We start from the raw sequence: 26,488 nt of genomic DNA on the forward strand, positions 1-26,488 counted from the left end.
TTGGGTTCGCACACCGTGCTTGTAGACACGCTGGTTTGTGCCCCTTCTTTGGGCACGGTAGACATACAGCTCAGTGTGGGTATATTACTGTTTGCTTATATAGCATTGTATTTATAACTTCTGCGCTATTCTGTTACATTACATTTTAAGTTCTTAAAGTAATTTTGAGGATCCTCGTAATTTTTTTTTTAATTAATGTAGAGATGTTTTTTGCCTCTTTCTTGTGAAGTCAATGGTATTGACCTAGAATAGGGAAGAAGGCCAAGTGGAGACAGTATTCTCATGGATAAGGTCTATGAAAGCAAATGAAAAAAAATTAGAATCTTCCTGTGTGTTTTCTGAGCCACATAGAATTTTAATTCTATCTCTGATGTAGCATTGCAGGATATTCTGCATGTGTGTACACAGGCATTTATACACTCCACACAACTTCTATGCTCTGATCCCATGAGATTTTTGCGGTCAAACCCTGTTTTCACTGCTATATTTTGTAGCATTTACCCATAAAATAACAATGTTTTCTTAGTTTTTCATGATTGCAAAAAAATTGCAAATGGTATTACAGACCTCCACATACTTTTTTTGGTTCTTCAGCCTTCTATATCCAAACACTCATGCACAGCATACTGAAATGTATATTAATAGCTATTCCTGTGACATGTGTTGGGACGTACAGACCTTGATATATCGGAATTGTTTCCCGTGTGAGCCCCTCAGCTGCGTGTTTGCCTTCGGGGACAGCAGGCGCAGGCGGGTCTGCCTTGGGCCTCTTCTCTTTATAAACTTATTCGCAAGTACTGGTTGGGAGCTTTCTGTGGAACCAAAATTTAAAGGCAAATTTTTTGCACGTTTCTTTTCCCTGCGTGTCCGTTTTTGCAAAGAACTCTGTCTAGGGGCCACGAACAGGAAAAGTATTTGAAAGTAAGGAGGAAAGGCAGAAATACTGTTACCCTTTTTGGACACAATGCTGTGGGAGACCGCTCTGCTGGCCTCTTCTCCCTGCAGATCTGTAGCTCTTAACGAAATTAATCTGCAGTGAAATCACAGAAATCTGATTCTAATCATCTGCCCTGGAACAAGATGGAGCTACAAGAAGACGAGCATAGTGTAAAAATACTTTAAGCACGCGGAGCCGTACCATTAACATTAAAACCTGATGGTGTGAAAGGGGGAAATGGAGCAGATTTCTGTGCCTCTTTAGCTTGCTCCTTCCAACTTCTTGTACAAGTTCTTAGGTGACTCTGGCAAGCAGCAATTTTTGTTGAGGTGGTTTGTGTTGCTGTTCAGGCTCTTGGACTGGCTGGTAGGCTAAACTGAAGTTTTCCCTTTCATAGGAGATTTTTCTTAATTGTGGTTTGCTTTGTAAAGCTGGGTGAGCTGCTGGGTTTAGCTTTTGCCAGGTTTAACATAATCTGGATTATTTTTTTTTTCAGTAATAATTTATTTCTTCCTGCCTTTAAGTAGCTCTGGCAAGTTTTGTCTCCCCAGTACCTATTTTGGAGCACTGTATGGCATAATTCAAGTTACTGATATTCTGAGTTTTGAGTGCATCATTCAAGATCCAGTCAAAGCCCGCCTTCTGTACGGAGTGAGTGCTCAGCATTTTATGGTCATCAGGACTTATTAAACGTGTTATTTTGAGCTTCCAACTCCCTAGTCACTTTTAGAAATATATATTTTTCATAATGGCGTTTGCCAAGGTGAAAGGATACATGTTTTCAAGCAATATTCATCCGTTTGAACTAGCATGGATGTAGTTGTTTGTAGCTGCTGGAACTCTGTGGACAAACCTGCTGATCCTAGGAATGTACTTTTTTTTCTCAATTATCTACATTATTAGCGATTATCTAGATTGTAGCCGCACACAGTGCATTGACGGGGACTTTCCAACTTCTGTTTGTGCCTCAAAGAACATACAGTGCAATGCAAATATATTTCTCAGCATCTGTTTTACACTGTTGAGTTTCAACATTCTCTCTGAATTAAAGCTCAGGCAGGAAGGGAACATTCCCTCATGCCCCAAATGACATTTTGTGGGTCAAATTACAAAGTAAAAATATTTAATTTTATTTTTAAATAATATTGCTCTGAAGGCTGGGTTGGGGGTATGCCACGCTTTAGCACTTTCCAAATGCTAAAGATGGTTCAAGCTTCTGCTGCAAGTTGTGGACAAGCTCTTAAATTACTGTTTTAGCTCTGAAGCTTTCATAATGTACTTTGCTCTCTGGGATGCAGACTCAATTATTCCCCCCCTCCCTGGTTAATAATGGGGCTTTGTTTTATTTTCACTTCTAAACTTTATGCCTCTCTTGCTAATCGTTCTGTGTGTACAAATATGCTTTCTTCCTCAGTCAGCCCTGGCAATACTCGGGCCACACTGAACTAGTTCTGGGCAGTACAGCAAGGCTTTCTATTTATCAGGGCCCTTCCGGCGAAGTTTATTACACTGTAGGAGTGACATTTGCAGCCTTCTGAAAGAGTTGGTAAATATTAATATTTGGCAGGTTCTACTCCTTTAACAACAACAAAAAAAGGACCATATTTTATCTGTGATAAGGCCTGAAAGAAAACTATCTGGGCATTAAGGGCTTGAGTTGTTGGGCAGAAGGGTGGGGTTCGTGCAGGTTATTCTTTGAATCGCGCTGAGTGAAGTCAAATGTTTGTCTGCAATTTAGGAACCGCTGTTCCTCTGCGTTTGCAAATAGAGACCTTCAAGCCAGGGTTGTATTTTAAGTTGCAGGAGGGCACACAACAAGGCATGTCTGCGGTCTCTGAGTTACAAATACATGTAATCAGGGGCAGGTTAGATTCAGACTGTGCCTGATATTGGCTCTGTCATTCAGTACAGACCTTTCACAGAAGCCTGGATTTGCTTGTGTTAGAGCCTTGCACCGATAGTGAGGACTAAATTTAATAAGAGTGAAGCATCCAGCGTGCACCCGGCTTGCAGACGCTTTTCCTTCTGCTCTTGGCCCCATCCGCAGATGGCAAACCCCGAGCTGGGGTGTGCTCTGTGCCAGCTCCCGCTGCAGGCTTGCTCTTCAGCGCACAGAGGCAAACCAGACGTGGAAGAGAATGTGCTTTTTCCTTTCCCACTGCTGGCCTGCTGGAGAAAATCCTTCCAGCTCCTGCTGGTTTCATCACTTCCCCTCCTGGGGACCCCGAAGTGACAGATGCCAGTGGGGAGAGGAGGAAGGCAGGAGAGCCTGGGAGAGGCTCGTCCTGGTGGTAGGCGGGGACACCTCTCTGAGGTTTCGGCCCCTTCCTGCAGTCCCAGTGACATCCCTGTAAAATGAAAGATTGGTGGCATCTGTGTGGCTTTCACAAGGCACAGCGCTGCCTCTCTTTGCCGGGTATGATGTTTGTCTGGTGGAGAGGTTTCTGCTGTTTGCCAGGGTTCAATTGCTTGGGAGTGAGTGAGAAGGGGGTGTTTGCATGTGCTGATACTAACAGGAAGATTACAACTGCTGGGATCCCAGAGGGGAGTGTCTGACTCTGGAGTGGGAAACCCTTCCTTGCTGGGGGCAGAGCAGGTCATTCAGATCCCATCGCCAGTCTGTGCATTCGTGTGAAGCTCAATGTGAGCCAGCAGCGGCGTGGAAAAGAAATCGTGGCTGCAGACTGAAGGAAAGGAGCCAGGGGTGATGCTGGTCAAGAGACGGATTCCTCTTCCCTGCCAAACTGATGGACTGTGGACTCATGGCATATTTCTTTAGCACTGAATAACCAAAATATTGCCAAGACATTGGTTGGGAGATTTAGGTTTGTATAGACTAAGTGGATTTTATTTGGATCTCAGTGGCCTATCGGTTTAGGAGGGTTCGGCTGTTGGTTTTTCCCTCCCATGGCAGCAGGCAATGGGCTGTTGTTCTTCCTCTCCTTTGGCAGAAAGTCCCTCATGGTGTCCTGAGGGTCCACGTGGGTGGATGATGTGCCCACATTCCATAGCATCATGCAGGATTTGAGTATTTTCCCAATACAGGTTTGTTAGTGGCAACATTTATAGGTCCAGGACTGGAGTCTTGACTCCTAGATGATGCCTGCTAGTGTCGTAAGTAATTATTATTATTTTAATTACAAAGCGTCCCATCTGACCAAGGCTTTGGAGTCTTGCTCAGACAGTTGCAGGGCAGACGACAGACGGCAGAGGAATGCACGCCAGCGGTATTTTGAGGAGAAAACGTTACCCTGAGCTGCCCGAGCTGGCAAAAGGGCCGGTCCGTACAGCTGGAGGTAGGGCAGGGACTCCTCCCGTCCTTGTCCTGCTGGAATCTGGATTAAATGAAATAGTGATATACCAGTTCTTACAGCTATTTTTAATCACTCTAAATGACTTTACATTTTTTTTGCAGTTCTAAGTGTGGAATTTCCTCAAACTAGAAATCGTGAAAGCAGATTACATTCAGCAAGATCTCTTTGCATGATAACTTTTCAAACGTGGTGAGGAACACAATTTAAAACACTTAAATTTAATTAAATCAGCAGTCTTTAGGAACTAATCTACAAGTGGCCCAAAGGCCTGCTGGAATTAGTCACGGGTTTATGTTTTTGGAAAAAAAACTCTATAGGAATGGCTCTGTTGTTTTACAGAGACCAGGGCTTTTGAACGCGATACTGTCAATAGGGTTAAATTCAAATATGCAAGTGCAGTAGTTTAAGGAATAAGTTTCAGAAGCTGTTTAACGCTCAGCTTCGTTACAGAGCGACAGTCAGGTTGGGTTAGGCAGAACTGCCGTATGCTGAAACATCTGGAATAGTATCACGTTTCCCAAGACGGAATTTTCTTTAAGAGCAGCAGCAATCGCTGATATTTGAGAGGGTGGAGCTAGCAGCAACCTACGGATGCTGGAAAATGAATTACGGATTTGTAAGTGAAATATCGAGACTTTGTCAGGAATGGTGATTTGGATTACGATCTCTCGTTGAAGCCAGCAGCGCACTGTGAGAACGGGGACGCTCCGGGCGGCAGGGGCTGGTCGGACAGTGTTTGCTGGAGCCGGGAGCTCGGCCCCTTGGCACTTGGCTTTCTAGTCTTTTGATGAATTCCAGTGAAACAAGTTGTGGTGAACTGATGTGGAACCTTAGAGCCAGAATATGCATGAAAAATCTTGTATGAAAAGAGAGATTGTTTCCTAAAGACAAATTTGAATGCAGTTCAGTTAAAATATGCTTGATTTAAAACGGCAAATGCTATTTCGATATTTTATGAAAGATAAAAGTTTCCTTAATTCTAGCGTTATGGGTGTATTTTACATCTGAAAGATACTATAAAGTAGACTTGAAGTCCTAGTTGCATTTAAAATGTTTTTTATTACACGATCTGCTTTGACTACAAAGATATTTTGTGTAATTGTGACTTCATCTATTAATTTTGAAGGAAACATTTCTGGTCAAGGAAAATGTTCACATACAAATGTAACAGTTGTACTGAAAAAGAAACAGAGAAGTGCTTAATCACAAAGGAGCTTGCCCATTCTAATTTACCTTGGACCATAAAGCCAAACAAATAATGTCATTTGTGAAAAAAACTAATTGGGTATTTACAGCATTCAATTTTTTTCCCATGTTGTGGATTATTCAGCTCTACATTTAGTGTTTTACATATGGCTTTCGATTTATTAAGTGTCTGTTTCACACGGGGTATTGTATGCAGCCAAAAACCAGCTTGAATCTACATTTTAAAACACTTTATTTTTTTTTTTAACAATCACACTGAACAACGAAACTTAACTCATTTCAGCTGAATTTCTTTAATCTGAGTTAGTAAACAGTTCCAAAAACTTCATCCAAAATAGGCTGTAACAAAGGAGAACTTCACTGACTCACTTCCCAATGGTTGTGAGCTGCCGCTCAAAGTGCTGCGCCGAGATCAGAGCCAGGTTAGTGCTGCGCCGAGATCAGAGCCAGGTTAGTGCTGCGCCGAGATCAGAGTTGGGTTACTCCAAGTCCCAGCCTAAATTAAGCTCCAGGATTCACTCACTGCACTCGCTTCACTGGAAGAGTTTGGTTTGCATGTAGCATATTTGTGCTAGTTTTGCATCTCCTTGGGGAATAAATTATAGCCTGAATGAGAACATTCACACTCATTTATGACATTAATGCTATATGCAGTCGGAGCTTCTGCATGCATTTGGCCTTTAAAACGAACACTATCTCTCGCCTCTTTCCAGGACTTATTTAATCTTTGTCATCAATGGCCATTAAGGGCAGTGAGACACAATGAAATGGTTTTTTCTAACAGTGTTTCTTTGCAGACATCTTTGCAAACATATTCTACACTGTAGAATTTCCACTGGAGTGAACTCTCTCCCCCTAACCCAACCCCATGTGAGTGACTGCACTTGTGTAGTGAGTTGTTTCACATGCCCCAAATAAAACTGTAATAAATTCAGAGTAAGGAAAATGCCTATGAGCCAGTTTAAGGTGTTATATAATACTAGTTACATAAAGTTTTGGATGTCTTTACACTTTTCAGATATTATTGCCTTCAAAAAGAACACAAGCTGTAGTTTCGTTTCAAAACATCTGATAGGACTTAAATCTTAAAATATAAATTAGACTTGTAGGTTGTCTACATCACAGAAGGAATTTACAGCTCTCTAAAGAAACAGCAGCTGTGCCCATTGCTAAGTAAAACATCTCCTGTAAGCCAATGGGGATATCCTGGTCTGCACCAGCTCAGGATTTGTCCCGTCCTCTCATTTTGGTGACTGAACCTGTATCTGGGAATCTGGTCCTTTTAGGAAAACATTTCAGAGTTATCACTGTGAAGTAATGCTGAAATGAGAGAAAAAGTCATGTAAATTCTCCCAAACCTACAGATGAATGCTAGGTTCCCTAGTGATATAGACTTCATTGTTTTGTGACAGATTTTACTGCATTTTGTAGCAAAAAAAGAGCTGTAAACTTACTATGAAACAGCAACATCTTAAGCAGAGAGCAACATAGCTTAAGAGTTTGATTTCATGATATTAGTGCTGTGAGAAGAGCGAGGGCACCCAGGCCCAGCCAGCCAGCGCTGACTGGCTTTTTCCTCTCTTGCGTCCTGGTATCCAAAATAAGTGCTTTTCATGACTATACTGGCAACAAATAGCATGTGATGGCACAAGTTAGAAGCAGCCAAAATGTTTATCAATTATTGTATCTGTTTTCTTCACAGAAGGCTTCCTTCAGAGACATGTGTCTCCTCTCTCGTAATCAACTCCTGTGTGCTCTTGGTTGTTGAAAACTTTTTTCCACGTGCTGTGTTGTAATTGAAATCTCTTGGCTTGTCAATATTAAATGATTTTAGTGGGTGAACCTGGGGCACGGGTGTTCCCGAGTTCGCGATGCTCCAGCTGGCAGCGCAGACGGGTCACACATCTGCCTCGAGAAGCGGCTCTAGTCCAGCCCATCCAGCATCCTCGAGTGGCGATTTCCTGAGTCAGAAAACAGGCAGTTTTGTCTTAAAAAAAAAAAAAATGGAGCTTTCAGATGCCAGTGTCCTCTGCTTGCTCCTCCCTGGGGAACGGATACAATTCGACCTTCCTGAAATTATTATGAATTAGGAATAAGCACTTGCTGAAAAGGTGGAAAAGTGCAGTGAAGAAAATCCCCAGGATCATGTATGCTGTGACTAATGAAATGTGAATTTACGTGACCACCCATAGCTGATGCATATTTTATGCTCGAGTTCTTCCATGTGATGAGTCCACTGCCAGCAGGGGCAACAGTTTTAATGATATGATTCATATTTTTTTTAGGACATTGTACACTGCCCAGGCATAAGGGAATTAATCCCTAAAATGTGCAAATGAAATTAAGTTCTTACTCAAAGCCCTATTCAGGAAAGGCAAAAACTAAGCTCAAAGCTTTTTAAAAGCTTGTTCATTGTAATAAGTATCTCATGTTTTAATGCTAACATATCCTGATAACATGCATGCTATTGTCATGCTGATAATCAGTATTGGTGGGAACATGGGGAGAATAAGTACAAAAGTTGTAATTTAAGAACACGAAGTCAGACACCAGATTTGGGTGAATTCTTTGGGGTGTATGACCCGAGGAATACTCTTAACATTCTTTCCACTTATGGAGCCTCAAAGAATGGGAAAATAGGGATCATCAGAATACCTGACAGATCCAGTGAAAATTCCAGGGCAGTAGCACGCTTAAGCACATGCTTAACTTTAAGCATAGAATTAATCACGTCCATGGAGTAATTAAACATGTGCTTATGTACTTTGTGGAGCAGAGTACCAGCCTGCAGGTGTTCTCTAAATACTGGTGTGCCTGAGAAAGTGGTGAATCAGAAAGTGATTTTTGGCTGGAGTTTGGAAATGAGCTTAAACCCCAGTGAGTTAGGCACCCAGGCCTCATTATATTTGAATAGCTATGGAAAAGCTGGTCTTGTTAGCAGAACCACATAAGTAGCAAGGTGTGGCCATTTACTTTACGCTAATGCCTTCGTTTTGTTTAAAGTTAAATGATTTAAAAATCCCTTTTGCTTGGCGATTTCCTGCTGCTCTCCTATAACTCTTTGCTTCCCTTACTGCCGGCCAGACCAGGTTCTGTTCCAGCAAAGCCCAATCTGCACAGCTTCCGCCTGGCAGCTTTGCTTGTAACGTGCTGGTCAGAATTTAGGTAGAAGCCTGGGACTCCTGCAGCCAGTCCTGACTATGGTCTGAAAGTCACTATGAGCGAAGGACCATCATCCACAGGTGTGCAGGTGTGGCCCCCCACTTCTTTTGGTGGCTTGGACTTCAGTGGGACAGCTGTGGCCAGGCTGGGCTGGTTGGCTGTGCCCGGGTGAACTCACTGGCCGTCATGGAGCCCCTATGAGCCAGAGCTCCTCCCCTGGTGTTTTCCTCCCAGTGTTCTCCTTCCCTGCACCCTTCCTTGTGCCAACCAGTGTAATACTTCAGTCATCACACCAGCAGCTCCCTTCTGAGTTGCTCTGAGCGCATTTTGCCAACGTGCTCATTTGGCCTCTCTATTTGACAGGGCAGCACTGCCATCCTCTTCTTGGCCAGCCTGAGCCAGGTAATGGTCTCTTGCCATGCAAGGTGGGTGTACTCCAGCACCCTCTAGAAGGCTTTTTGATGACTAATTGTTTTAGTTTTTATACTTAACGTCAGTTAGCTGCTTTAATTTCTTTGTTCTTCGTGCCTTTGCATAAAAATATTAGTGAGGTCACCACAATGAGGCAAGTCAGTGCAGCATCAAACGTTACTATTCGAACTGTTGGCTCCCACTTTGCTGAACGGTGGAGGCTCATTTTCAAAGCGGCCTCCATGGAAAGTCTGTGTAATGTGTTTGATTACCCAACCACGTCATTTTCAAAGGGACCCAGTCAAGATTAACAGGGCCTAAATGTACTATCTCCTAAAAATAACTCTGGCTTTCCAGTTCCTCTGCTGATGTTGAGGGTGGGAGGGAGGAGAAGTGATGCTCCAAACTCAGGATTGCAAAGGGAGTGAAATGTAAAATGCACGTGCCCAAACCCACCCTTGTCACCCTAGAGGATGGTTGCTCTTCCACTTGTGCTCAGGAGTTTGTTCACTTTTGGGTCCCTCCATGCGGAGGCCGGGCAGCTCTTGCTGCTGGAGACGGCGGCAATGGGGATGTCGTCTGTTCCTTGGTGAAGTGAGGCACTGCCTGAATTTTCCTAGTGTGTATGTCTTTGTTGTCTTGTGGGTGAGGGAGACTAACGAACCTGGCTAACATGGGCACTTCTGGAGCGTGCTTGGGCCTGAACAAAGGACAGCCCGATGAGAGTCATCCTGTGTGCTGACAGGACCCAAAGCCAATAACTGCTGCTCTTAGTAACTTGCTCATGGCTGATGGCGTTTCCCAAACGCCGGGTGCAATAGTGCTGTGTCACGGCCTCTCATGGGGGCTGGGATGGATCACAGTTAGTCATGCATTTGTTCTGCACTGCACAGTTAATATTTTCCTGGGGACTTCTCATGTCATTTTCAAGATGATGATCAGCTTAGTCTTGGTTTTGAGAGAAAAATCTGAGACAAGCCTCTTTTCAGAAAGTAAACCCCACATGTAAGTGGTTTCTGGAAGCCTGCTTTGCCAGCATTTCTCCAGAGCAGCTCATGAATTTCAGGTCCATGTTGGTATCGGTTATTTTCTTGCTGTTGTGTTTGCTGGCTTACGCACCTGGAGCTGGCTCCAGGTTTGGGAAGTGTGCAGTCCTTGGAGCCCTGCTGTGTTTTCAGCTGCTCTGAAGACAGCCCCTTTGACTTTTTTCAAGCTACCTAGAGCCAGTGCTAGAACCAGAGGCTGAAGCTCTTGTCTGGGCAGAGCAGGATCAGCAGCCGTTAAAAGGGCCACAGTCTCTCCTGTGAGTGGGTGTTGTTCTTTGGTAATACCAGTCCATTCCAGCTGAGGGTCTGTCCCTTTGTTTTGTGTATAGGACAATTTGTTTTCAATTTTTGTTTCTGAAAGGAAACTGTCAGGACAAAATTCACACTTACAAAAAATAAGGGAAACAGCCCTTTGTCTGTTTCTAACAATCCCTTTTGATGACTAAAGCTGGAAGAATTCTAGAAACTGCAATAATTTTTTACCTTTGGTTTGCTTTTGTGCTGTTCTTGTGTTTTCTGAGTTTCAAATCCAATGCACCAAAAAGACTTCAGTCCCAAATCAGCCTGATAACATCAGTGTAGCCTAGAGATCTGTGCTCTGCTGATGAAGATCTGATCGTGCCTCACCTAGAAGTGGAACTGGGGTGGCAAGGAGCTGCGAGCGGCCTGGGCAGGATTCCCCTCAGCGAGCACACGCAGCCTCCCGCTGGCTTTGCAGCCTGAGAAGGAACATGTAAAGGCTCCGTGAAGGCGTTCCCCGCAGCAGCACACATCCATCCTCGCTGGAATCTGCCAGCAACCCGATGCGAGTAAAATAAAATTGGGGTGAGACAGCCTACCCAGGCTGAAATCTGCAACGATTCTGATTACCTGCTTTTCTGTACGTGGGTGTGCTCTGTGTGCTGGTGCTGGGGAGGCTGTGGTCTCCCTGAGGCAGGGGCTCATTGGATTTTCTTCCGTGTCCGTACAATGGCAAGTGCCACAGGGACCTGGTCCATGCCTGGGGCTCCTTCCAACTACAGAGGAGTCGTTTATTGTCAATCCAAGAAAAAAAGAAAGAACTTTTGAAAATAATAACAGCATGCATCTCATTTTAATTTGAGTCCTAAAACTACTTGATGCTCATTACAAAGGAATTGATTCCTTAAATGAATGAAGCAGCCATGAGTGCTGCTTTCAGTGTGGGACTGCTGATGCTCTGACTCATGTTTTGCTTCTTGCAGACTCTGGCTTTTGTGCTTCATTTAGGACACCAACGTCATTAGCATTCAGAGGGCTGCTGCTTTTTTTTAATTATTATTATACTGCTGTTGTAATTTTCTCAAAGATGCAAATAATATTTGGATCGGAATCATGGCTCATGTTTTATGAACAAATCAGGACACAGGGTTTGCTTTCATTTGACTTGCAAGCCGTAGAAGAAATTCTAATGAAAGTAAGGTGTGGCTTTGCACTGTAATAAGAGACTCTCGGGTGTTTTTTGCCAGGTTGCCTGCTACTGCAGACTGTCACCTTCTGTTGGGACGGGCAAGGATATTCATCTTGTGTTGCACGTGGCTGGGATCTTTGTGACTGCCCCAAGCCTCGGCGTTTCCATTGCATGTGTGCGTGTCCCTGGAGATGGCATGTTTGAACTGCAGCAGCTCCAAACAAGATGCTGCTCTGGCTCAATGTGGCAACTCGGCCTCTTTGTTTTGGAGCTGAATGTCACACAGCGGTTGAGGCCGGTGCGTGCTTGGGCCGGGGCAGGCGGAGGGCTCTGTGCTCTGGGAGATGGCTGCGCACCTTGCAGGTTTTCAGAGACAGGTTCTTCCTAGATTGTAATTGGGAATGGGGAAAAGGGTTCTCTCCTGAGGGACACGATGTCTTTGCTGCAAGAAAAAAAAAGCCCTGAGAGTCTTCAGGGGTTCCCTGCTCTTCCACAAACATGGTGGAAGCCTGTCATAAAATCCCTCTTGGCTGCGGCTTGCAGGGATGGTTGCAAGCCCACCATGGGGGTGGATACGTCCTAGCACCCTGTAGTTCATGGAGAAACAACAGAGCAGAATTGTGGGAATCTGCCTGTAGTTTCTGTTGAATCCACCTCCATCAAAATTCAAATTACTGATGAATTAAAAGGAAAATGTTGCTCATTGTCCTAAGGGTATGCTGGGCTGGGCTGGGCTTTCCAGGAGGACTTGGGAGTGAGAGTTGAAATTTCCCAGCCAACTATTTGGTACATTTTCAGTAGGGAACCTATAGATCTTTTTCTGATATTTCCTTAAGTAGGAAGTTGTTGAGAAATCAGTAGTGATTCCCTAATTAAAATCCCAGGTATTAATAAATAAACAGCAACTGCTTCTGCGGTCAGGCAGGTGGGTGCTGCAGCTGGGCAGCCTGGGGATCGCAGGTCACGATGTACAAGTGCAGGATGTGCAGCGGTGTCCGTGCAGAGAGCTGCTCGGCCCTGGCGTCTCCACTGCTCCTGGACACCGCGCCAGTGCTCACTGATTGCCAGCACCGTGGGTGTTTGCAGGATGAGCTGTTATTACCTTCTGCCCCAGCAGTCTGGGGTATCTGAGGGCTGCTTGCAGCCAGCTGTGCCAGGCTTTGCTTGATGGCATTTCTGCTGAGTGACAGACAGACAAATCTGCCTTACACTAAAATGCAGTGTGATGTTTGCTCAGGAGGGAGCCTGCGGGGATGACACCAGTTCCACACCTTCTGCTGGCTGTGTCACGGCTGGGGGGCTCCTGGGGACATCAGCAAAGCCGTGTGTGCCAGCATGAGATGGCACAGCCGTGTTGGAGAGAAAGGACCTTGTCAGACCTCTGCCCTCCTAGGGACGGACTGAGCGGCAGCAAGAAAAATGAGGGACTTTCAGGGGCAGCTGTGTTTTGCTAACCCAGTCATAATGCCCCTAAAAATCCTTATTGTTCTTGCAATGGTCAACTGTGACCTCCGGCACGGGGAGGCCTGGAAGGAAAGTGCTCACACGGCTTGTTTGTGAATCGGAGCAATGCTTCAGGCTGGGGAGAGCATTTCTGTTCAACCGGAGCTGAAAACATGCTGCTGTGAACTGTGGTGTGGAGAGTGTGCTTGGTATGAAGCCCAAAGTGGGGAAATGAAACAAACCAAGTGTTTTCTCTCCCTGTCCTGTCTGTCTTGCAAAGTCCCCCGCCCAGAGTGAAATGCAAGCAGAGGTGCTCACACCCAACCCCAGAGATAGAGCCCCCCACCCCAACCACTCACCTCCCCAGCTCTGCTTTACTGCTCTTCTGCCGAACCGCTCGAGGCCGTTGCAGGTCTCTGCTCATCCTCAGCACCTTTCTCTGAGCATTAGTTGCCTCATTTTCTCAGATCAGACCAGGATGCAGTAACTGCATGCAGAGAAGCAATTTGTTAAATAGAACAATAATATTAAATTATTTGTCATTTTAATGCCTTCTAACTTCATCTGCATTTCTAAGAGCTTCTATATGTTGAGTAAAAGTTTTTATTTTCATTGAACTCTGCACCAATGTTCCAAGCATTTAGCCTTTAGTAACTCTGCCTAGGGGTATGGATAGACCAATTAATCTGGTCCCACGACAGCTACAGTCCCTTTTGGCACTGTCTGGTTGGATTACTCATCATCTTTTTGAAAACGCTTTGTTTAAGGCTTTTATAATGCTTATCAATTCACTGATATGATTATCAATTAATTCTGCTTTATATGGATGTGCCAACAGATTAGAAATGCATGTGCTTTTTTTTGTTTCTTTAGCATACCATCTAGGTAGACCTGCCTTTACATGTCACTTATCTATTTTTAATTGGATTATATGGCTCTGGAGCAAGATTTACTAATTTGTTATTTGTTATTCTCAGGAGCATTTCAGCTGCTTTTCTTAAAGCTGAATTCTTTGTACATGAGAAGTGACTAGAAGCCCAAACTGAGTCCAGGTCCCGCGTAGCACTGTAAGGCACACTGACACCCTGACGCTGCTCCAGTTAAGGTATGGTATGAATCGGGAGCGGTACCAGCTGCTGTGGAATGAGTGTGTTCACATGAAGTCATCCTGCTGTAGCTATTGCAGAATAGTCAACTGCCCTGTGTCAGCAAGCCCTAAAGGACAATCTGTGTCCCAGCGACTGTGTGACTAGATAAGATGAGACAATGGGCGCAAGAACTTACCCTCAGTGCCAGACGGGTGCTGTTCAGCCATCTGGGAACAAAGGAGCTTGTGCTGCTCAAGGCCTCACAGGACCGTCCCGGGCGCATCCTTCCCTGCAGGCTGACTCCAGGAATGTGCCGCTTTGGAACTGTTTGGTTCAGGACTTCTTGCTTCGTCACCTTTGGTTTCTGAGATGGCCTCACCACAGGAAGCCCTGGACCCTCTGCTCCGCTCCACAAGGATTTCTTCATCTCGCAACTCTTGTGTCTTCATCTGATACTGAAATAAGATGGAAGGGCTGGAATGTTTCCTTGGCAAGATGTGTGGATGGAATCAGTTTATTCTGTTACCTACAAAACCAACTGGACAGAATCGCCTCAACCGCTAACAGGCTGCAGAGCAACCGCCTACTGCAGTGGAATATTCTTTGTGCTGAAAACAGGGAGATCTGAAATGAGGGCTTTTAACTTTTTTGGATGTGTTTCTATGTTACAATTTTTATCTTTAGTATCTCCACCTTACTCAAAATAAGAATATTTATATGTTTAAATAAACACATTTCTGCTCTGAAATACTGGAATAAGCCTCCCCAGCTTCTTCCTACCTCTGCTCTGCCACTATCAAGAGAATCCACTTATGGATTTTAAAGTCAGAGGGACGAGTCTGAATCCTCTAACAAAGGCTGTGCACAGAGCAACTCCTGCAATTCATTCTAAAGCCAGTGCCCCGATGAATGGATCATTTTCTCGTGTTCTATAGGAACTCTGCATACATAAATGTCTGACAGGCTGGTCCAGCGCTTCATAACCTTGGGTCTTGTACCTTATGGCAAACTGCAAGTTCCCATCTCAGGTGATGCCATCAGCCTTAAGCTTTGCACCAGAGTGATGTTGCCATCCCTAGTCTATGCTAGGTAACATGGCCATTAAAATAGACCCTCCTGAAATAAAACACCCTGGTACTTGCACGAACACAATTCTTTCCCTGAAAAATGGATAACGGCAGATGAACTAAACTTGACCCACTACTCATACACAGAGCATCTCAATTGGTGAGAGTGTTACAACAGCCCACAAAGAATAGATGCAAGGCAGCAAAGGTTGCAGGATGAGATCCCAACAGGGAAAAGGAAAAAAACCAAATTGCTCTTCAAGTACAAGCAATTCGATTAACGTCTTTCAAGCACCAGCATTCCAGGCTGCAGGGGACACTTTCTGAACTGCCCTGTAATATTAGCAGCCGCTTTTAGTGCTCAACTTCTGTCCAGAATAGCTTAACGTGGTACATTCAAACAGAAATTGTATGTCAGCCACATAAATGGAATAAAACTAGTGCAGGAAATAATTTTACAGGCAAATCTCCTTCCATCTACTGAAGGCCTTTGGCAGTTTGCTGTAGTTCCTGATAAATAGCTGCTTTACAGAGGAAATATGGTTATTTAGGCAATTTTTGGTCATAGTTTAAACATTTCTTTTTCAGCAATACTGAAGAAATCCAAGTTCTCAAGGAGCCTCTGGCTTTAGCAGAACTGGCCCTGGCAAGAGCTGGACCCTGTTCTGGTGCCCACTTTGAATTTCCTGGGGTTCAAAGGTTGATATTTGGTACTTTCTGAAGAGCAAAACCAAACTAAACCGTCGTAAAGTGAAGTGAACAGGCTTCCCTGAGTCTCAAGCACACAAATGCATCAGCTGATGAGGACAGTGTGACGTGTGTGTGCACCTGTCTTTGCAACAGCAAGGTTGAAAACTTCGTTATGTCATTGTAGCAGGATTTGGTTTCCTAATCTGGAAGCCCAGCAGACAGAAAGGCCTCTCGTTACTGAGCCCGATGCTGCTTTATGTGCAGCTTTAAAAATAAAAGGGGGGGAAAAATAAAGATACAAGAAAAAAAACAGTGTCAGGTGCAATGCGTTAAATCCTACATTATAACTGTCCATAGCTGTCTTGACTATTTGTCATGGTTCCCATAACCTGACGCAATGTGATAAATGCTGAAGGGATCCTGGATGACTAGTGTACCCGACTGACTGCGCTCCTCACTCTGTGGATGAGCAATTTTTCCCACTAAATTTCCTGTGACTTTTGTTCAGCATTTTTTAAAGGAAAAATTAAAAAAGTCTTAGTGGTTTCTGCAGCCTGCAGTTTACAAACACACTTCTCCTTCATCCACTGGCACCAACTGACATCCCCTAATTAGTGCCAGCATATACAAGAGCCGTTTTTAATCATTACATAATAAAGGACTAATGCGACAGTGGGGCCAATGGCATTTCCAGTGCTCCATGACATGGGACAGGTTTTGGCCACCAGCCTGTGGTCACAACAGCCACCCCACATCCATACCACAGTAGCCCATTACAATATATTCTGATATTTATGTCTGGCAGCACAGATCTTATGCTACAGGGAGAACCAACTTTTTTGCTCCATGACAGCCGAGAAGCAATGTATGGATGCCAGCGCGTGCGCTTCCCAGGAGTTATGGCTTGCTTTTAAGTGGGGAAAGGAAGCCAAAGGAAATCATGTGCATTGGAGTCAAATACCATTTTTAGGATCGGGAACTGCATGTGTATTTCAACAGTGATTAAAATAGCCACGGACCATGGCACACTCATGATTAATGGTGAGCGCTCACTCTTGCACGCTAAGCCTGGTGCTGCAGTTGGATGGGCAGCAACAAGTCCAGGCTTAACCTCTGCACACCTCCCACCCCAGCTGAACCAGAGATAGGAACCACACTCTGTCTCAGTGGGTTTCTGCAGGACTTAATTGATTTGTGCTGCTAAACAGCCTGGCAATAAATGAGTACAAGGTGCTAAAGAAGGATGCGTTAGTGGGGAAGATCCAGCGGAAACAAAGCTTAGATAGAAAACATGCGTGTGATGAGAGAGAGAGCGCACCCTCTCCCCATTCCCACACCCGGCCCCGCATGGGGTGATTAATACGTTACAGAAACGCTGGCTTGTTTTTCAGGCCTTTGATGTGTCCTTCATCATCTCCATGGCCTGACGGGCCAGTGGGGTTTTCCAAGCAAGGAGCTGAGTGGCACCAGTTAATGCAGCCGCCCTGTTCCCGCATCGTGCTGACACCACGGATTTGCCCATTAGGGATGGCTTTTCCTGCACAGAGACCACAGTACAGGGCATTACTATATGAAAACTTGAAAAGGACACAAGTGAGGAACTTCTGGGAATTCCTCAGGAAAAATCCAGCTGTAGAGGAGGGTGAAAACTGTCAGCTATAAAAATATTATAGTTTCTGCTGTTAAACAAATCATCATTTGTCAACAGGTAGCTGAATTATATCCAACTCCAGTGGCAGAGCCAGAACTGATTTTTTTCCCAATACAGTTAACAGCTGGCAGAAAACTGGCAGCCAAGGCTGCGCCGGGCTGATAAATAACCCAGTGAGCCGCGGAGCAGAAGACACCGTATCTCATGGCGCAACTGCAGCTCGTGCTGGAATGTGTTGAACAAACGCTTGTTAACAATCTATGCACAGGCAGAGGATTGCTTGCTGAAAAGGTACTAGAAAAATGGTATTTAAACAGGACACAGATTTCCTACAGTTATCAAAAGAACAAGCCAGGTTTTAGGTCTAAGAGCAAATGTTAGCATTTCTCGCTCATTGAATCTCAGTCTGGTAATAACGAGTGAAATGCCCCGACCAGTTCTAAGATACAAAAGGCAAGCCAGAAAAACCAAAAGAGAAATATTTTTATATATGCTTCACAGCTCCCAAATTTTCCACTCTTGCAGATGCTCTCTGAGCAACACAAAGAGACACGCTCTCGTTTCAAAGGCTGCATTTCTTCTCGGCTGATCAGACCACACTGTACAGTCTGGGAGAAGGGAAGGTAACAAGTGAAAATGCCCCACCAGGAGATGTTGCTTCAGGCTGGAGCTCAGCGCCTTGTACAGCAGCGTATTACTGCCCTGTGTTCTGTACTTAACACTGCTCTGGTTTTGTCTCTGCTTTGCAGGCATTTTATTTTTATCATGGGTAAGAGCAGGAATGTGTGTCTGTGAGAGAATGAGCATGGGGCTGCAAGCTTCAGCTCAGTGCAAAGAATATTTTGGCAGGAAACCTGCAGGAGATTAAATTAGGGGCCTAACGACTGAATATTAAAACATTTCAGACTTTTGAGTTCCTTTAAATAAGCAGCTACAAAACAAGGACACAGTCTGACAAAATTAGCGGGTCCAGCATGCTAAAGGAATCCACTAAGTGTCACTTGTTTATTGATCCAGGTTTAAAAGGACCTTTTTTATTATTTTTATTAGTAGCTATGTATGTCAACATGCTATTTCCTCAATGCATTTTGAGTCCAGATTAGCAAAAGTTTTAGGTGTTGGCAGACTTGCTACAATAGAAGGGAAATGCCAATGGAACAACTTTAAACATGATCCAATCCCTGATGATTCATTGGATGTGTTAAAATTTCCTTTGAGACCATGTAAGTAATGCAGGGACTGGAGTGCGGAGCGCCTGTGACTCAGCTCTCTGCGAAGCAACGGGAGGATGTCAGAATTACTCACTGGGACAGGAGGAATCTCATTTATCTATTTATAGGCAAGGCTGAGATGAGCTTGTACCATTAAAGAGCTGAGTTTGCCAGTTCCCATAAGGGGAGGAGGAGGGAGGGACCTCAGTTTAGCTGTTGAAATAAAAGCTTCTGTGTCAGCCTCCTTTTTTTCCCCTTCATTTCCAGCCTCCATCTCTGGGAACACGTGTGGTGCTGGTCTAGGCTGTCCCTTTCAGTTTCCTGCGTGTAACCATCACTGTGGATGACTCCCCACCCATAAAGAAGTTCTCTAGGAACACAAGGCTCTGAATTGCTGACCCAGTCTCCTACTATTACAGTCAATTACATCATATCACACTTTTTGGCAGGCTATTCCAGCACTTCATTTTAAATTTCCAGCCTTAATACCATTTGTTCTTGTGCCAGCATCATAATTTAGTTTAAACAATTCTCTTTTTTCTCTGATCTTTACCTATCAGATGTATTTACTGAAAACAATCCTATCTCCTCTAGTCTTTGTTTTGAGAAACTAAACAAATGAAGCTCTTCTAGTCTCCTCTTGTTCTAAACCCTCTGATCATCCCCAGTGCCCTTCTCTGTACCTGCTAATCTTCCTTGAACATGAGTGAACCTGTATCTTCTAGGATTGTGTTTGCCTTTCCATATCAGATTGGTGGCTCACAGTTATCCCTCGGAGCAACTAATTCACCATGTTTTTTTCCACCACCCTGCTTTTGTCATTCTCAAGTGAGTAATGTGATATTCTATTTATTAATTTCTAACTGCATGTCTTTATACTTTGTCTATTCTATTTCAAATTCTGTCACTTCTTGCTGATTGATGTTCTGATCCTCCTCTGTATTAACAAAGCCTGTGTCCTCAGCAGATTTTTTTACTACATTCCTACTGCTGTGCCAGAGTCATTAACGAAACAAGTAAGACTGGGCTCAAGACTGACCTTTGAGGAGTTCCACGTATTAACCGCCTCTGTCCCGCGTTTCTCCTTTCCACAGAGCTCCTTGTCATTTGCTTTAGCAGTTCTGCATTTGCCGTCTGCACTAATCCCCATCTTCTCAACTTCAACGAGTAATTTCCCATGTGGTATAATATCAGATTCTTGAGTCAAGTCTGGATAGAGTAAATCACCTGTATTTCATTTGTGTAGAAAAAAAAATCAGTCATCAAAGAGAAATATGAGGTTAAGCTGAGCTCCTTTAATGTGCCAGTTCTTTCCAAATCCTGGGATGGAAATCTGCCAGTGCACCTTGATCTGAGCACACCGAATTCTTTAAGCTTTTCTTTCCATCTTATATGTGATAATTTTCATTCCTTATTTATGTTCCTGCTGGAAATCCTGTCTTTGCCCTGCTGTTCAACATGATCTGAAAATGTAGGCAACGTGTTTTTAATTCATAGTCAAGCCATATGTAGACGGGTGGCCACTGGTGGATCCCCTCCCGACACCTGACTTCAGTCCCTGGCTGCATGTGAACCAAACACCCTCTTGCTGATCAGATCTGTCCATTCCTTGCCTGCTCCCCGTTAACTCCCCATATGTGTTTGGGGCTGGTCATTTATCCCACTGGTTTTGGAGTGTTTCCCTTCAGGGTTTGTCCTCCTGCATGTTCCAACTAGTTTTGGAATCCAGTTTCCATCACATTCAACTCCTCAGCTCTTCAGCACAGTTGATTCCACTAATTAGTTCCCTTAATTTCTCAACATTTGCCCTTTTTGAGATGAATACATTTGGTGTGTGACTACAGACAGTGCTGGAGATTCAGCCCTAATGAGGTACATTGAAATGCTCCTGCTTCTTAACCAGAGCCTTCAGAGGCTGGATGACTCACAGCCTGGTGCTTTAGAGACTACAAGAACTGCAGTTGCCTTTCGCATGTGTGAGACTGTATCCCCAGAACACTTCTCAGTATTAACTAGCATTTTCATTTTACGCACAACGGAGACATAAAGAGCCTAAAGATCACATTTCAGAAGATACTGCATTGTATGAGGAATTACTTAAGCACCTAAGGTGAAGTGCAAAGCTTCCTAAACCCACCAAGATCCCTCCAGCAGTCAAACCTCTCTCACTTCAAAACTAGGTGTCTGTGCCAAGCAATTTCCTTTGAATTCTGTCTAATTCTTGAAAGCAAAGCCCATCCAGACTGACCTGCCCCAGACACAGTCAAGACCAGCAGCAAAGGCCTCGCTGGGACTGGCTGTACAAGGCCAACATTAGACAAGAGGAGCCCTTCCCTAAAAACACTTTGGAGAAACGGCCCCTAAGCCCCTTTAAAAATCCACATCTTACAGTCACATACAGAATCTGCACTGAAAGTGGGATTTGAACCTTAGCAGTGGGCATCTACCCACTCACGGCTTTTCCCGCTCCCTTGAGAAGCGCTCTGGGATCCGCTGTGACACGCGGCCTCGCGTCACCTGCTTGCTCAGCCACAGACACGGCAGCACTGCCCTCGCTTCCCAACACGGCCTGAGTGACACCACCGCAGCACTAAGGCCATGTTGCCATCCAAAGAAGATGGAAGCCATCGTTCACTGGCAAACTGCTGCATGTTCAAACCCTGTAGAAAGAGAAGAAACACCAGAGCAAAGTAAATTTCTCTCCTTTCTTCTCCTGTCCATTAATATACTTGAAAATACTTCCTGGAGTCAAGAAAGCTCTGCTCCTCTACCAAAGCATGTCCGCCTCAAATGCCCGCTGCTCCGCTGGGCACCTACTGACCTTGACAGTGTCACGAGACTCATGTTTATCTAAAAGAGCAACCTCCTTGTGAACAGGCTCTTTGCATTGAGAAACACAAAGCAGTCTTGTCTCCCAAGTGTCCCGGCCCTCTTTTCACGTCTGTTTATCCCTTCACTAGCATATATTTTTGGCCTTGAAAGAAAAACACAACTCCACATTAAAGGGATGGTGTCCAGTTAAAACCCACAGGCTGCACCGCCCCCTCACTCCCCCTTTGCTGGGGAAGGCAATGGAGGAGACCAACAGAAAAAAAAAGAGAAGAAGCTGTTGCCTGTTGGGCACAAAACTGCTTTTGCTTTCTAGTGAAAAGGCAGCAGAGCATCCCCAGAAGCACGTAGCAACTGGTCAAAACGGCCAGAGCCTGGATGCCTGAGGCTTGTTTGCAATCGTAATAACAAATCCAGGGGCCACATTTCCATTTGTCCTGGAAAGCCCTTCCAGCTGGGATTGCTCAGGGGAGTGAGACACCGATGTTCCACAATGTCGTATTCCCATTGTGGTCTCTTTAGCAATCTCAGACTTTGTAACATGGTCTATCAGTGATACCAAATCAGAAAAACACCCTTTTGTGCCTCTTCTGCACTGTCTCCATGGCCCTTCCTGGCTACTGCAGAGCCAGCACGCGAGGACAAGGCTGCTCGCGCTGCGTGAAGAGCTCAGGAGGGGCTGCAGGTGACGGCTGAGCCTGAGCGCAGCGCCAGCGGCACGCACGCCCCGTCCCCACTCACCGCTCCTGCTGAGCCAGACAAAAGCGCCCTGCTCCCCAGACCTGCGTGACAGCGACCGCGGCCGCGGAAATCACGGAGACTCTTCCATGGGCCTGACTGATCTCTCTCCTACATCAAGACCGTATCTTTCAGATCCATTGAATTCTATGAAATTAGAGCTGCCAGGCCCTGGATGTCCAAGAGGGCACAGTTGGACCAAAAGAAATTGGGGTAGCAAGACTTGGACATGATAGAAATGAAAACCTCAGGGAAGACCGTGTCTGCCTTGCACTCTTAGCAAGTCAGCAGAATATTAATGATGCATCATTCAAAGTGCTTCTGGATGCACAGCTGACTTTGGCAAGGGGCACTTTGAGAAGGATAAAACTGCATTTTCATTGCTGAGACTCTTCCTCCAGTAATAAGATGTGCCCCATGGGATGCTGGTAACATATTGGTATTGTCTGCAGAGAGCAGCCAGGGGCTAAGGTCTTACATTGCTAAACCGTATACACAAAACACTTACCCCTGAGTATCGCATTAGTCTAGACCCAGGATTTACAAACACAGAGACATGCACAGGTGGGCTGTCCTCCAATTAGCCCATGAATCTAGAAAGAAAGAAAAAAAAACTAATTTTGTATTCTTTCCTTTGCATATAAAACATCATTAAAATAATTAGAAAAACAGATGGATTGTATCAGTAACTGACAAATTAAGAATGCGGTCACGGTTGTTCAGGAACCCACAGTCTCCTTGCAATACCAATAATGATTATTTATAGCCTGCTATGCAAGGGAATTAGTCCAGAAAAACTGAGTGATTATAATGTAATACAGCCATCCCAAGGGAGGAGTCTAGTGCAAGGTGCAGGCAGCCAAGATCTCACACCATTTTATTGTCCTGAATTACAAACTTCATTGTAAGCAATGTTTGTGTATTTTGTACAGAATGTCTCTGTTCCTCTACAGCAAACACCCATTTTATTGCTGCTGAATTTCACTGAAGTTACCCCTGATTTATCCATAAGACCAGAGGCAGATCCATATTACTGCTTTTTATATAAATCTCTTAGCTGCCTATTCCCAAGGATGTGCCACGTGGCAAAAGGATGAGTTGAGAGAACGAGCTGGGTGGCAGCCTAGCTATTAGTTCTGATGATATTACTGTAGCATCTGGAGAAGTTACAGGCGGTACTAACACAGGGTAAGAGAAATTCTCTGCTCTTGAAAAGAGCTAACAAAGAAAATACACAGAGGGTGGGAGGTGGGGAAGAGGCACGGAATGGAGCGGTAGCTGCACAACGTCAAACAGCGGCAGGAGCAGCGCCCGTGTCCCTCAGCCCCCTCCAGCTTCACGCGGCCTCTCGGTCCTTTCTGTTTGTTCGTGTGGACATGATGCATCTTTAACTAGAAGCTCAATCCAGAAAAAGAAAATAGTTTTTCTCTTATTTCTCAAGAGAACTAGCTTTCTGCTAGCTGTGCAAACAAATTCCTTCCCGCGATTAATACCTGTCTCCTGTGCTAAAGACATCAGTCTCTGCATAGATTAAATTCTAGTAAAGCAAAGCTCTCTTCTTAGAAAAGAATATGTTTTCCATTCTTTCTGCTAACATTCCTCCTCACAATTGCCCTTGTTTAGCCCTACGATAATTTTACGATGCAGTCCCAACATAACTCACAGTACTTCCCATTATTGTGTGCCACAAGTGTTTACAGAGCCATTTTTGTGGCAGATACCAGCCTTTGGACATTTCACATTTCCTGCTTCACTGCAGCCAATCACACACTGACATTCAAGCCCCTAATTACTCCATACACAACAAAGTACTTCAGTCATTGCCATGATAACGTAACAGAGAGCAACCCATTAGCCAAAACTGGCTATCTAGCATAGACAAAATATTTTCTTTTCATGTTGTCATCAATATTAAGATCCATTAATCATCTTCAAAAAACCCTACCCCAACCCCAAACGGCTTTTCCACTTTTCCAGCAGTACTAAGGATGTCTGCATGGGACACCTGGGCCAGACCTCTCTGATGCACTCAGAACTGCGTTTGCACCACCCCAGGGGACTTTGCAACTGCTCCAACTCCACCAACACTCTCTTTAGAGAATCAGAACATAATAGCCCAGTTTTAACAATGAGAAATCAAGATTAAATTCAATATATTCTGAAGGAGTGAAAATTCCTAGCAACAGCTGAAAGGGAAGTGGAATTCATAAATGCCTCTTTCATCTTTATCAAATTACTATTCAGTGCAGTTACATTTATTAATAACAACATCCCTTAAACCACATAGTGAAAATCCATTAGCAAGAAACGCTTTAAAATGTTCAACAGGCTGTAACAGATGATTTATCAAAAGCTAAAACAATTAAATACTATAAGCAGAGTGGGCATTTTTATGGGCTATGGAGCTTGCCAGAGGGCCGTTATGATATATTCGGAAATGGACGGTTTGCGTGGCGTAACTCTGCTTCTTTAATTCAGTCATCTACATTAGCAAGGGGTAATGCAAGCTAATAGTATCCTTTGACATTTTCTTCATCTCACTTCCATAAGTACTTGCCCCTAAAAATGCTGATGGTCATTTCAAAGTCATCGCCTGTGGTGTCTGTGACATGCTGAGGTACCAGAGCGCTGCTCTGAGCCGAGTCCGAGGGAGGGAACCTGTGAGGATCCCCGCTCGCAAACACACCCCAACTGCCCGTGACACATGGGACGAGAGCTCTTTAGTGGTTTAACTGTCCCCAGGAGGGTCAGACTGAGCAAGACTGACCCGGGGCCATCGCCGCATTGTTTTCTCTTTCAGCACACCCTGCATTTGCCCTGGAAGTTCACATCTTCCTCTTTCATGTCTTTACTTGTTTTTTTAAAACACAGTTTAAATGCTGATCACTGTTGAATAATCTCTGTGAAAATACTAGATATTGACACTAAATTGAGATGAGGGATTTTATCACTATCTTCACGCAACAAATTGCCAGTCTTGACTATTGTGCAAACCCTGCAACACGGAAGGTTCATCCCGGTCCCAGGGGGGCCGTTCCAGAAGGACGGGCTGCCTTGTCCTTCTCTCAGTTGCTTCCAGTTTGCAGCAGAGAACAATAATGGCACAGAGAGCTCGGCACTGCTCCGCGCTCATTCCCCAGCCCTGACTGCATCTATCACAGCCTCCCGCTGCAGCAGCGTAAGGAGGTTTTTGAAGACATTTTCTTTGTTGCTGCAGAAGGCAAAGCCTAAACCAGGGCTTACAGGGAGAGGCAAGAGGGAAGAGGCTGGAGATGCAATCACAGCTGAGCTCTGGGGTCTCGTCCACTCTGGCTGCCCATGGGGTGGCTGTGGGCTCCGTCAGGTTTTTGCTGACGGGTCAGCCTGTGCAGGTTCTCTTTCCAGATTTGATCATTCCCTAAATCTGTAAAAAGATGCCTGAGGCAGGGGTCAGATGGTTTCTGAGGCAGATACGCACAGTGCAGCCCAAATGCAACCCAGTTCCCTCTGGAGTGAAAAGCTCTTTGCACCTTTAAGCCCTGTGTTTAATTCACCCCAGGTGAACAGACAGACCTGTAACGTGGATGAGCTGCACTCCCTGTTTGTTTCTTCCACCAGCTTGTCCCACTTAGGAGGGTGAAACAGCGGCAGAACAAATTAGTGGCAGAATGTATCTTCTATGATCACATATGAGCCAGCCCGTTAGATTATTTTCTGTCCCAGCTGAGACTGTAGCTCTGTGCTTACTTTTGACTGAGCACAACCAGAAAACACGTAATTACATGGGCCAAAGCACAGAGATCTGCAGCTACAGATGCCTGGTGCTTGGCTGGTAAAGTGCATGGGGGGAAAAAGGACCTTAGAAATGAAGTGTACATTGCCAACCCACCACCTCCCCGCTGCAGAGCTCACGGCTCTCAGGCTGGGGCAGAGCGACAGGCTAACATTTCTCACGTAATCACAGATTTTGTGGCACTAAACATCGAAAACTCTGTCAGTGCTTGAGCTGGTGGATGCAACTCGTCCAGCCAGATGAAAGCAGTCCAGACTAACGCTGGTGAGACAATACTTGGCATCTCGCAGGCACAATTATTCTTCACTGTAATATCCCCCTCCTGGTTCATTTTGTGTTTTCGCTCTTGTTGACCTCCAGTGATGGAGGAAAGGGGCTGGACGTGCTGAGGAACAAGAGAGGGCAGTGGATGGTGCTGTGAGCAGGAGAGGGGCCTGTAGGAACGGGGGAGAGAGGGAACAGCTGTGGGGCTGGGAGGGAAACGGAGACAGGGA

The 26,488-nt window shown here is 44.9% G+C and overlaps 1 long non-coding RNA gene across 10 annotated transcripts in view; it reads right to left on the reverse strand.

Moving 5' to 3' along the window:
* Positions 1-5,290: 5,290 nt before the first annotated feature.
* LOC110359292 (uncharacterized) overlaps positions 5,291-26,488 on the reverse strand; it is a 77,690-nt gene continuing 56,492 nt past the window's right edge. For 8 of the 10 annotated variants that reach the window (XR_010467058.1, XR_010467059.1, XR_010467060.1 and 5 more), the window contains 3 exons: positions 22,731-22,815; positions 19,695-21,315; positions 5,291-17,330 (listed from right to left, as the gene is read on the reverse strand). This is a non-coding gene — a long non-coding RNA (uncharacterized LOC110359292). The remainder of the gene's footprint in view (positions 17,331-19,694; positions 21,316-22,730; positions 22,816-26,488) is intronic. The other 2 variants (XR_010467062.1, XR_010467057.1) reach the window with 2 other exon arrangements.

This window comes from Columba livia, chromosome 18, assembly GCF_036013475.1.
Source record: "Columba livia isolate bColLiv1 breed racing homer chromosome 18, bColLiv1.pat.W.v2, whole genome shotgun sequence".
NCBI classification, from domain to species: domain Eukaryota; kingdom Metazoa; phylum Chordata; class Aves; order Columbiformes; family Columbidae; genus Columba; species Columba livia.